General features: G+C 43.7%; 1 pseudogene; it reads left to right on the top strand.

Moving 5' to 3' along the window:
- Positions 1-1,595: 1,595 nt before the first annotated feature.
- Positions 1,596-3,598, top strand: LOC148863049 (uncharacterized; annotated as a pseudogene).
- The last annotated feature ends 9,352 nt before the right edge of the window (positions 3,599-12,950 follow it).

Here is a 12,950-nt window from a genome sequence, read left to right as displayed (position 1 = left end):
CCCGCTATCATCACATTCCAAGCAATGGGATCAACCGGTAGGGCATTTCATCGAAGAGTTTCTGTGCAAAATCGACTTCGCCGCACCTAGTACGGGGACTCACCATTGTCGTCTGAGAAACCCGGTCCCTAATTTCTGAAAATAGCTTCCGAGCTAAACCCAAGAAACCCAATTCAGCATACATGAATGTTGATCAGCCTGCTCTAAACATGCGGGGTTCGAATTGGAACCGTGCTTTATAATAGCAGCATGAACGGCCAGGGCAGCGTCAGGCGACGGGACCTGTGTACAAGAGCGGAATAGGAAAGTAAAAGTGTAGTTATCAGGAGCTCTCATCATAGAGTTAGGTGAAAAGAGTTGGATTGTTGGATTAACCGAGGAGTTTGTCCAAATAATCAAGATTGTTTGGGTGGTTAAAACTTATTTATAAAGAATGAATTTTCCTTTTTTTCTAGAATTTCTATTGGACCTTTTCTATCCTCTTGTTAAAACTGTTCATGAATTATAAATAGTTTTGTTTTATAGATATTAAAGAGAAAGAGCTATGGATTGGAAGCAACAAATGGGCCAAGAAAACAAAAGTTGTTGAGAAGACCGTTAATGAGCAGTTGGGTGCATAAGTATACCGGGATCACTGTTAGCATCACTTCTCAAAACCTTGGAGACCTGTTGATGAGTTTTATGGCCCAAAAACTAATCTCCCCATAAGATTTCCTTAAATCAATGTTAATGGCCATTAATAACGCTTTGTCATCATTTAAGTATTTTCCATGATCAAACTACCTTGAAATCAATGTTAATGGCCATTAATAACGCTTTGTCATCATTTAAGTATTTTCCATGATCAAACTACCTTGAATGGCCAATAAGCTTTTAAATATTTTTATGATAAAATTATGCTTGATCTGAGCTGGGACCTATATTAAGCTGACAAATTTTAGAGTTGGGCTTGGACCTAATACTTCAAGCCCCGCCTAGAGCTGGCCCAACAGTAATCTAATGAAAATCTTAGCCAGTGGTGAGTTTTGGATAATAAAACTTACTTGAGGTTTTGAATTTGAAGAATTATGATGAGTTTAAGAAAAATGTAAAAGAAGACTGTCATCGGCTTCATTTTCATTCATTTAATTAATTGTTTGAAAAATAACACCGTGGCTTCTGTTAGGCTGAGTTTGGTTGCAGTGAAAATTTCAAAATTTCATTTGCATTAGCGCATGTGAGTGCAAATAGGTTTATTGTGAATTCTGATTTGCTTTGGATTCAGATTTGATTTGATTTTATTTGTTTGGGAGACAAATAAGAATGCAAATAGATGGAACGGAATTCAGGTATACTTTGGATTCAGAATGTACCAATGTTTTGTTTTGAATCTACTCACACGTAAACGCTTCCAAAAAACCTTCCAATAGAATACAATGACTGACAAGGGCAATATTCCCAATGTATGTATGGCTGTAGTGATTTATTGGAAGAATATTCAAATTCGCATTTGTTTAAGAGTGTGGAAATAAGGTAGATGATGTGATTCCCACTTTAGATTATGTTTATCCGAGAAGTACAGACAGACTCAATGTATATTTTTTATTTAAATAAAAGATAAATTACAAATACCCCTTATACTTTGTATTTGCAGAGAAAGACCCTCACGTACTATTACCGTAAAAGACCCCTTCCGTTATTAGTATTATCATAATATTTTTTAGTTCTGGAATAACTATTCTAAGAAAAACACTATTCATCTTTCCCGACCTACTGTACACGAACAGCAACGGTGATAGCTGTTGTAACAGCAGCGGACTTCTGAAATCTTCTCTCTCTCCCATCTCTCTTCTTACCCTTCTCCTTTCTCTCCTCCCCTTTCTTCTTCCCGATTTCGTCTGTTTCCGTTCCTTGCAGCTTCAGACAACCTGTTTGAGTTAAGGTGTTTCATTTTTTATTTTGTTTTTTATTTTAATCTCTCTGAAGGCATCTCTCTCCATCTCTAGCTACCAACTGCTCGATTAGTTGCTTACGTCTCGGGAAAGGGGTTTAGTTAGCGAAATGGGTTGATGGATTTAGCATCCACAAGGCCAAAATTAACCCAAAAGTTTAGGAAGAGAAGAAATATAACTAGTTAATTTGGTTGATTATCTGCGTTTGATTAGTTTCTGTGTGAGATTAGATGAGCTTGCGTGCGGAAGATAAAGGATCAATGGGTTGAGCCAGATGCATGAAGACGATGGTAGAGAGAGCAAAAGAAAGCAAAGAACTTTTAAAAGAAAATTAAAGGGAGCGAGAAATTTGGTTTACTGTAGAGTTAATGGATTTGAGAGGGCAGGACAAAGAGAGAGGAATGCCAAGTTCTTTGGGTTATAATCCTCGCATTCGAGAATCATCCTCAAAGGTCTCCTCTCATCCAGTTATTTCAACAGGACTAGGACTGGTAGGAGGAGAAAGAAGAAGAGATGAGACTGGGAACGGGACAGCGATCCTCAACCCCGTCTCAAACTCAAACCCTAAATCATCTTCAACAACATCATCACCACCGTCCCCATCAACCACAAGGGCATGGAAGAAATCCAGACCCAGATTCAGATCCAGTTCCGGTCACAATTGCAGTTAGTGGTGCAACAAGTGCACCAGTTGCAGGTGGATCCAACTCAGCAAGGACAACACCACCGCCCCCTCCTCTTCCTCCTCCTCCTCCAACAACGGCCACTATATCAACAACTACCAAGAGTACTGCTACTGCTTTTCGATATCGAGAATGTCTCAAGAACCATGCGGCAAGCATTGGCGGACATGTTGTCGATGGCTGCGGCAAATTCATGCCAAGCGGTGAGGAAGGGACCCAGAGGCCCTAAAATGCACCGCATGCGACTGTCGCAGGAACTTCCACCGAAAAGAGATGGAGGGGGAGCCCCAATCGGGGGCGAATTGTTATTACTACCATAACAACCACGACGGCACCCGGCAGCAGAAGTAGGATCCCACCTCCCCAACCCCAACTACCTCTTCCACCTCTTAAGCAACACAAAAAATTCCAACTGGGGTTACCTACCAGTCCGTCACCGAAATCAATTCTTCCTATGATGATGGCCTTCGGAGGCGGTGGTGGAATTGGTGGCGGAGCAACTGAGTCGTCAAGCGAGGACCTCAATGCGTACTAGTCCAATGCACCTGGGGAGTCTCTGCAACCATTGTCTCTATCAAAGAAGAGGTTTCAGACGAAATTCACCCAGAGCAGAAACATAGGATGTTGGAGAGGAATGCAAAACAGTTTCTCTCTCTCCATCTGCAAGGAATGGAAAAGAGAGGAAATCGGGAAGAAGAAAGTGGAGGAGAAAAAGGGGAAGGGGAAGGGGAAGAAGAGAGATCGGGAAAGAGAGAGAGGGAGGATTTCGGAAGTCCGTCGTTGTTGTTCGTGGGAAGATGAATAGTGTTTTTCTCCAAATAATAGTATGGAAATTAAGAAATATTCGAAAATTGTCTAAAATTCATCATGAATTTTTATCATTTCTCTTAAACTCACCACAACTTTTTAAAATGTATAAAATTCATCATGTCACTAACTTGATGTTAAACATAATAATGGGAGTTAATATATTACCATTTTTAACTTTCATAGAAAAAATAAAATATATACAAAATAAATTAACGGTGTTAATATATTACCATTTTAATATTTAGACATGAAAAAATGAAAAAGTTAAAAAAATATTTTCAAATATAAAATACATAAAAACATAGAAATTACAAAAAATATAAAAAAAATTATAAAAATTGCAAACAAAATAAAAAAATATTTTCAAATATAGAAAGTATAGAAAATGAAAAACAAAGTAAAAAAATAAAAAATTGTAGAAAAGACAAAAAATTATAGAAAAACACAAAAATTGCAAATAAATAACAAAATATACAGGAAAATTTATAGATTATAAAAATAGAAAAATGTAAAAAGTAGAAATTATAAAGAACATTGGAAATTATAAGAAAACACTAAAAAAGCAAAAAAAGCAAGAAAATTAAAAACTAAAACAAACCATTTTTCCTCTAACTCACCATTCAAGGGTAATTTGGTCATGAAAATTGTTATTTATGCTGACATGGACACCTCTATTAAGAAGCATTAACGGAAGGTGAGTTTTAGAAAATAAAAACTTACTGACATTGTGAATTTTAGACATTTTGAAAAGTTGTGGTGAGTTTAAGAGAAATGTTAAAAACTCATGATGAGTTTTAGGCAATTTCCCAAAAATATTGCAATGGTGGATTTCAACTGTCTCACAGTCAAAGTATAAAGAACAATGGAAATTATAAGAAAACACTAAAAAAGCAAAAAAAAAAGGCAAGAAAATTAAAAACTAAAACAAACCATTTTTCCTCTAACTCACCATTCAAGGGTAATTTGGTCATGAAAATTGTTATTTATGCTGACATGGACACCTCTCTTAAGAAGCATTAACAAAAGATGAGTTTTGGAAAATAAAAACTTCTGACATTGTAAATTTTAAACATTTTGAAAAGTTGTGATGAATTTAAAAAAAAATGTTAAAAACTCATGATGAATTTTAAACAATTTCCCAAAAAATATTGCAATAATGGATTTCATCATAAGGGATCTTTGTCTCACACTCAAAGTACGTCAAAGTACATAAAGGGACTTTGTCGCAAAACATAATAGGTCTTTGTCACAGACCCCATAATACGAGGGTCTTTATAATTTACCCTTAAATAAATATTTACTGTTGTTTGGTTATCCCTTTCTTAAATCATTTACACTTATTTTTAATCCTTACTTCACAAATGCATATAAATGTTGTTTTTTAATATTATATTGTTTGTTTTCAAGGAAATTATTACACACGAGTCTATATATAACACACGCGGAATTACACGTAGGACCACATGGCATTATTATCATAATAATAACAATACTAATACCAATAGTAATAACAAAAATAACAATAATAAGGGGTTATTTGAATTCAATCCACTCCATATTTCATAATGCAATCGTACCATTCGGGTCAGTGTCTAGAGGGGATGATGTTTATAGGGGGTGGGGATAAATACATTTGGGGAATCAATAAATGAATTCTGAATTGCAAAAATGCCTAATAATAATAATAATGATAATAATAATAACAACAACAACAAGTATAACTAGCGGAGGGGCCCTGTTTCATAGGGGTTGGAATGGAACCATCGACCCGTTGACCCGGTCCTTGGCCAAAAACCATTGAATCGGTCAACAATTCATTGACTTGAGAGGTCCAACCATTGATCCGTTGACCCGTTCAATAGTTTTTGGCCATTTTTATTTTTTTAATTGGGAACCATTCAAGCAACCAGTTTCGTTTTGTCCTAATCTCAGTCCTTTGAAAAAAATCGTTAAATCGGTCAATGGCCCATTGACACAAGAGGTCAAATCGTTGACCCGTTCAATGGTTTTTTTATTTTTTTTTCTATTTTTGTTGTTAGAACGGGCCATTCATTTGAACCAAACAGTCAAACCGTCAACCCAAAAACCGGTGGCCAGAATGGTTCTGTTTTTAGGTCATATGAGTCACACGCTCGAATGACATAACACGTATAGTACTGCTTAATGGACCTAATACACTCAATTTTTTGCCTGTAATTTTTGTTGTTAGAACGGGTTGTCTGTTTTTTTATTTTTTTAATTGGGAACCGTCCAAGCAACCAGTTCCATTTTACCCCAATACCGGTCTCTGGCCAAAAACCATTGAATCGGTCAACGACCCATTGACCCAAGTGGTCAAACTATCAACTCGTTGAACTGTTCAATGGTTTTGGTCATTTTTTTATTGTTTTTAATTTTTGTTGTTAGAATGGGTTGCCTGTTCAAATCGGACGGTTGAACCATCAACCCAAAAGCTGGTGGCCATAATGGTTTCATTTTCGGGTCATATGAGTCACACACTCGAATGACATAACATGTATGATACTGCTCAATGGACCTTACACACTCAATTTTTTGCCTATAATTTTGTTGTTAGAATGGATCGTTTGTTCGATCGGACAATCGAACCGTTGACCCAAAAATTGGTGACTAGAACAGTTCCATAATTTTTTGCTTGTAATTTTTTGTTGTCAGAATGGGCCGTCTATTCGAACCGAACCGTCGACCCAAAAACCGGTGGTCAGAACAGTTCCATAATTTTTTGCTTGTAATTTTTTGTTGTCAGAATGGGCCGTCTATTCGAACCGAACCGTCGACCCAAAAACCGGTGGTCAGAACAGTTCCATTTTCGGGTCGTATGAGTCACACGCCTGAATAACATAACACGTATGATACTACTTAATAAACCTCACAAACTCAATTTTTTGCTTATAATTTTTGTTGTCAAAACGAACTCTCCATTCAAATCAAATGATCGAACTGTTGACCCGAAAACCGGTGGTTAGAACGGTTTCATAATTTTTTGTTTGTAATTTTTGTTGTCAAAACGTACCATCTGTTTGAACCAGACAGTCGAACTGTCGGTTGTCAGACATTTATCAATAATAGTAAGTAATTATACTATTTAATTAAATAATCATTAATGATAGTTTTAATAATATTATTTAGTTATTTTTAATATAACAATAATTATTAAATTTATGAATAGGATTTATTAACAATGCTCATTAAATTAATAATTACCAAAATTAAATTAAATTAACAATATTTATCAGTAATAGTTAGTAATTATAATATTTTATTAAATAATCAATAACAATACTTTTAATAACATTTTTAATATAACAATAATTACTAAGTTTATTAACAGTATTTATAATTCTAATTTAAAGTAAAATTAAACTCAATATCTATTTATTAACAATATTTATAATAACAATAATTATTAATTATAATCACTAATTTTATATTTATTAAATCACTTTAATAATCAATAATTATTAAAATCGGGTTACTAAATTTATTAATAGTACTTTTTAATAACAATATTTATAATTTTAATTTAAAGTAAATATCTAGTTATTAACAATATTTATAATAACAGTAATCATTAATTATAATCACTAAGTATATACTTATTAAATTATTGTAATAATTAGTGATGAAGGAAGATTTGGCCCGACCTCTCTATTACGTGACACGTGGCAGAAACAACAGCTCGGCAAAAGGGGCCAAGCCTCGGCGGGAACAAGGGCACTACCGGGGCCCGAACTGACCCACCTTGTAACAGCTCGGGACACACTTCGCCGAACTGACCCACCTTGTAACAGCTCGGGATACACTTCTCCGAACTGACCCACCTCGTAACAGCTCGGGACACACTTCGCCCAACTGACCCACCTTGTAAAAGCTCGGGATACACTTCGCCGAACTGACCCACCTTATAACAACTCGGGATACACTTTGCCGAACTGACCCTTGTAACAGCTCGGGATACACTTCGCCGAACTGACCCACCTTGTAACAGCTTGGGATACACTTCACCGAACTGACCTGCCCTATAGATACCTCTGAGCTCAAGACCGCCTCGCTCAGCACTTCGCATCACTTGGCACCAAAACCAAACAAGTCGTACCACGCCTGACACTAAGGAAGTTCGTGCCCAAGGGCGCTGCGCCTGACTGACTTGGGATCTGACGTTTGGCGGTAGCACCCTAAACGGCCACCTGCCACCGCCACTGACACCGCCATCTCCAGTTAGATGACGGTTAGGCAGTGACGGTTCTGTCTCAGCAGAAAGGACGACGGCCAAATTGACAAGCACAAGGGTAATCATACTTCACCTAACAAGGGCCCCGGGACGAGTGCACGAAGTGACTATAAGAGCCCCCTGCCCCCCGACAACAGAGGTATGCAAACTTTGCGCTATCTGGTATTACCTTGATTTTGAAGGATTCTAACTTGAGCTTCGGAGCCTCTACACCGGGTTCCCCTCGGAGCTTCCCCATCTCCTCCGTTTCAGGTTCCTTGCTACCCCGTTCGGAAGCAAGGCAGCGGACAGCTAAGACCGGCCGGATCGCGCTCCATCAATTGGCGTCGTCTGTGGGAATACGCTTCAAAAAGCCTCCCTCCAAACTTCGATAACCCCTTTTCTTCAAAAAAAACTCAACACTCATGGCCTCCTCCAGCAACACCGGACGTGGCACGGAGACAAACGCCACCGGGGAGCAACTTCAAGTCCCCGTAGTGTGCGTTGGACAGTTCACCATCCCCCTTTCGACAGATGGGATCCCCAGCCTGAACGCGCCACAAGCAGTGGCACCCGTAAACCCTCCTACCACAAGCATTCCCTTTCCTCTCCCCATTGAGACAACCTTCACTGAACCGGCTGTCGTCCCCCCGGCAGCTAGCCAAAACCGGTTGGAGGACCTGATGCAGTGCATGCGGGCAATGCAAGCCCAAATGCAACAGTTCCAACAGCACCAGCTTCACCAACACCAAGTGTTGCACAACATCTCCCAGTATCACTATCAACAGCAGTTACCCCAACTGCCACTGAACCAACCACTACTTTCGCCTCGCCACCCCGCTCCGAGGCCGGTCAAGGCCTCCCCGCAGGATGGACACCCCCACCAGGCGAAGGCCTCCCGACCCCAGAACCACCCCAACAGCCAATCCTCGTCCCCAGGCCGAAGAGAGGAAAATGTCATCCCCGCCTCTCAACCCGAGGGCGGGTCGGGAACCTCGCCCGCGAGGTCGGCACCCCGGCTCTCCGAGCCCGAGCTCCCGCTCACCGAAAACTGATTCAGCGCCCTGGCGGCGGACTACCAGCATTCTGGGCCCATCGAGCTCGGTAACACGGAGGCCAGCAGCGCCAACACAAGGCCCGCTCAACGGGGAAGGCGTCGGCGAAGTCGCCGAACGGCCACCCGCGCCTTGTCGGAATTCAAAGGCAAAGACACGAGCTCGGACGAGGTAGGGGCTGCCCCGGTTCTCTCAGTTCCTTCCCCCCTCACATCGGAACTCCTGGCGGTCCCCTTACCTAGAGACTTCAAGCTCCCACCTCTGGACAAGTACGACGGGTCCTTCGACCCCAACGACCACGTTGACGCCTTTCAGTCGCAAATGCACCTCACCAGGGCCAGCGAATCGTGCATGTGCGTGGCCTTTACCACCACCCTCAGGGGGGTAGCCCGCACTTGGTACAGGAACCTGGCCCCCGGGTCGATAAAGTGATGGGCCCAGTTCGTGCAAGTCTTCACCACACACTTCATCACAAGCCAACGGTGCCCCAGAACGGAGGAAAGCATCTTCGAAGTAGTCCAAAGAGAAGGAGAATCTATTCGGGGCTACATCAAGCGGTTCAACGAAGCATGCTTGCAGATACCGCGGTTGGACCCCGCAGTGCAACTCGCGGCGGCCAAAAGAGGGGTGACGCACAAAGAATTCAAATGGCACATGGTGGCCAACCAGCCCGCAACCGTGGCCGAATTCCTCAATCTCGCGGATAAGTTCATGAGGACAGAGGAAGAAATCAACCAACGAACCGAAGGCGGGAACGAGAAAAGAAAGAGAGAAGGTGAGCTCCCCAACCCGGTGAATAGAAAAAACCCGACCCGGGAGCCGAATCCGAACCAGTCATTCCGGGCCCCCCTAGCAGTTCGGACGGACTACACGCCGTTAAACACGAGGCGGACAGAGATCTTAATGACGATCAAAGACGCTCCGTACGTTAAGTGGCCACCTCGCCTAAAGGGAAATCCGAACGAGAGAAATAAGAATTTGTATTGTAGTTTCCATAGAGACCATGGTCATAGCACCGAACAGTGTAATAACCTCTGGGACGAGATAGAGGGGCTCATCCGTCGCGGATACTTGAGAAACTTTGTACAGCACAACAATAACAATAAAGCAGGTCGGCAAGGGGAGCACGAAAAGGATGCCCCCGAATCTAGCAACAGACCTGCCAAACCGTTCCAGAAGCAGCCTCCTGAAGAGAGGCCAGTTCCGGGAACCATCCATGTAATAGTGAGAGGTTTGGTGGTAGCGGGGTGTACCTCGGCAGCAGCCCGGACTTCAGTTCGTGAAGCGGCCCTCGAAGAACGGAACCCCCCAAAGAGGTCACTACCCCCATGATGACGCGGTTGTCATTAAACTAAGGATCAGCGACTTCGAGGTCAGGCGTGTACTCGTAGATTCGGGCAGCTCAGCGGACATCCTCTTCAAATCAGCATTTGACCAGCTACAGTTACAGAGGAGCGAGCTGAAGCCCGCGAACACTCCCCTGGTGGGTTTCAGCGGAGAGGAAGTCAGGCCCCTCGGAAAAGTAACTGTCCCTGTGGAAGTCGGCACATGGCCTTGTGCGGTCAGACTCAACCATGATTTCCTGGTAGTCGCAACCCCCTCCCCATACAATGCCATAATAGGGCGGCCGATCACGCATATCCTACGGGCGGCGGTCTCCACCTACTATTTGGCCATGAAGTTCCCTACGGACTTCGGTATAGGGGTAGCGCGGGGCGACTAGCTCGAGTCCCGCAAGTGCTACGTTGCTGCCCTGAAGGGAAAAACCAAGGCGGCCGACGACCTCGAACTGGAGCGGCCTGCGGAGCAAGGTGAGGAACGAGCTTCACCCACGGAGGAAACTGTCGCAATCCCGACTTCAGCTACAGACCCAGCTCGCACACTAAGCATCGGAGCTTCCATCGAAGACCCCCTACGAGCCGAACTGGTGAGTTTTTTACTTCAAAATTTAGATATTTTTGCCTAGTCCGTGGCCGACATGCCCGGCATTAGCCCCGGACTGATAACTCACAAACTTAATACTGACCCTGTAGTCAGACCCGTTAGACAGAAGAAACGCAACTTAGCCCCAGAACGCTGGAGAGCGGTCGACGAGGAGGTCGAGAAGCTCCTCGCAGCAAACTTCATAAGGGAAGTCCATTACCCGAGCTGGGTGGCCAACCCGGTGTTGGTAAAAAAGACAAGCGGCAAGTGGCGCATGTGCGTCAACTATACCGACCTGAACCGAGCTTGCCCAAAAGATTGCTTCCCCCTCCCCAGAATTGACCGCCTAGTGGACGCGACCTCGGGAAACGAGTTGCTAAGCTTCCTGGACGCCTACTCGGGCTACAACCAAGTTAGGATGGACCCATCCGATGAGGAAAAAACCAGCTTCATAACCGAGTTCGGCCTGTATTGCTACAAAGTCATGCCCTTCGGACTAAAAAACGCCAGGGCGACTTTCCAAAGACTTGTAAATAGGCTATTTCGGCCCCTGATTGGTACGAAGATAGAGTGCTATGTAGACGACATGGTCGTCAAGACTCAGTTTTCACAAGAATTAATACAAGACTTAGATTCTGTTTTCCAAATCCTGCATCAGTTTAGCCTGAAGTTGAACCCCAACAAGTGTGTCTTCGGTATCACCTCGAGCAAGTTCTTAGGCTACATTGTCAATCGGCGCGGTATTGAGGCCAACCCGGACAAAATAAAAGCCATTCTAGATATGAAACCACCTCGGAAAGTAAAAGAGGTTCAAAGGCTAAATGGCCGCATAGCCGCTTTAAGCCGCTTCTTGTCTAAGTCAGCAGACCGCTGCCTACCCTTCTTCAATGCAATCAAAGGCAAAGGGTTCGACTGGACCCTGGACTGCCAGTTCGCGTTCGATGAACTAAAAGGTTACCTCGCTAGTGTGCCGACCTTAGCCCGGCCCGAGGTGGGCAAAGTCTTAGAACTGTACCTCTCGGCGAACGATGAGGCGGTCAGTTCGGTACTGATAAAAGAAACAGACCGGGTCCAGCGACCCATCTATTATGTTAGTAAAATTTTGCAAGGAGCAGAGGCAAGGTACCCGGAGATACAAAAACTAGCATACGCCCTAGTAATAGTAGCTTGGAAACTCCGCCCATACTTCCAGGCTCACACCGTCATCGTCCTAACTGACAAACCTCTTAGACAAGTTTTACTCAAACCCGAGGTCTCCGGTTGACTGACGAAATGGGCCATCGAACTCAGCGAGTACGACCTCCAGTACAAACCAAGGACCGCTATCAAGGCCCAAGCTTTGGCAGATTTTATCGCCGAGTGCACTTTCAGCCACGAAGCCCTACAGGTCGAGCCCGAGGTCCCCAGTTCGGGCGAACCCGGAGCTCCTGAGCCCATAGAGTCCGAACCCCATGAAGTAGCAGCCAGTGTGGCCTCTCTCCTGGTCAGGCGAAGCGTGAACTGGGATGAGGAGCCCTAGATCCTTCACGTGGACGGTTCCTCGAACCGGCAAGGCAGCGGAGCTGGAATAGTCCTGTGCGGCCCGGGTGACACAAAATTAGAATACGCACTACGCTTTGAGTTCGCAGCATCCAACAACGAGGCAGAGTACGAAGCACTGATCGCTGGGCTGGACCTAGCGCGAAAGGTAAAGGCAAAACACTTGGTCATCTGTTGCGATTTTCAGCTCGTGGTGAACCAAGTTACTGGCGAGTACGAAGCACGCGATCTCTCCATGATCGCATATTTGGCCAAAGTAAAAGAAGCCCTGCTCAACTTCCGGTCACACATCATAAGGCAAATCCCGAGGTCAGAAAACACTAAGGCCGACGCCCTGTCCCGGTTAGCCAGTACGAGTCACAACAATATGAGAACTGTGTACATAGAGGATTTACCTCGACCTAGTATTCTCGGGGGGACAGAGGAGGTCGCTCCTGTCTTAGAAGCAGAGCCGAGCTGGATCGATCCACTCGCGAGCTTCTTGATAGATGGAACCCTCCTTGCAGAACGCAATGCGTCCAAGAGGGTGTAGCGCCAGGCGGCCAAATACGTCTTAATAGACGAACGGTTATACTGACGGTCGTACACGCTCCCCTATTTGCGTTGCCTGTAACCTGCCGAAGCCGAGTTCGTACTCTGCGACACTCATGAAGGCCTGTGCGGCGAACACTTGTTGCAGTAGATTACTTTACGAAGTGGATAGAAGCCGAACCTCTGGCAACTGTTACGGCTCGAAACATACAGAACTTCTTTTGGAAGAACATAGTATGTCGGTTCGGGT

Source organism: Nelumbo lutea, chromosome 3, assembly GCF_056320005.1.
Source record: "Nelumbo lutea isolate HS-2025 chromosome 3, American lotus-T2T, whole genome shotgun sequence".
Taxonomy (NCBI): Eukaryota; Viridiplantae; Streptophyta; class Magnoliopsida; order Proteales; family Nelumbonaceae; genus Nelumbo; species Nelumbo lutea.
The sequence above is the reverse complement of the archived record's forward strand: the minus strand, read 5'-3'. Positions and strand labels throughout refer to the sequence as shown.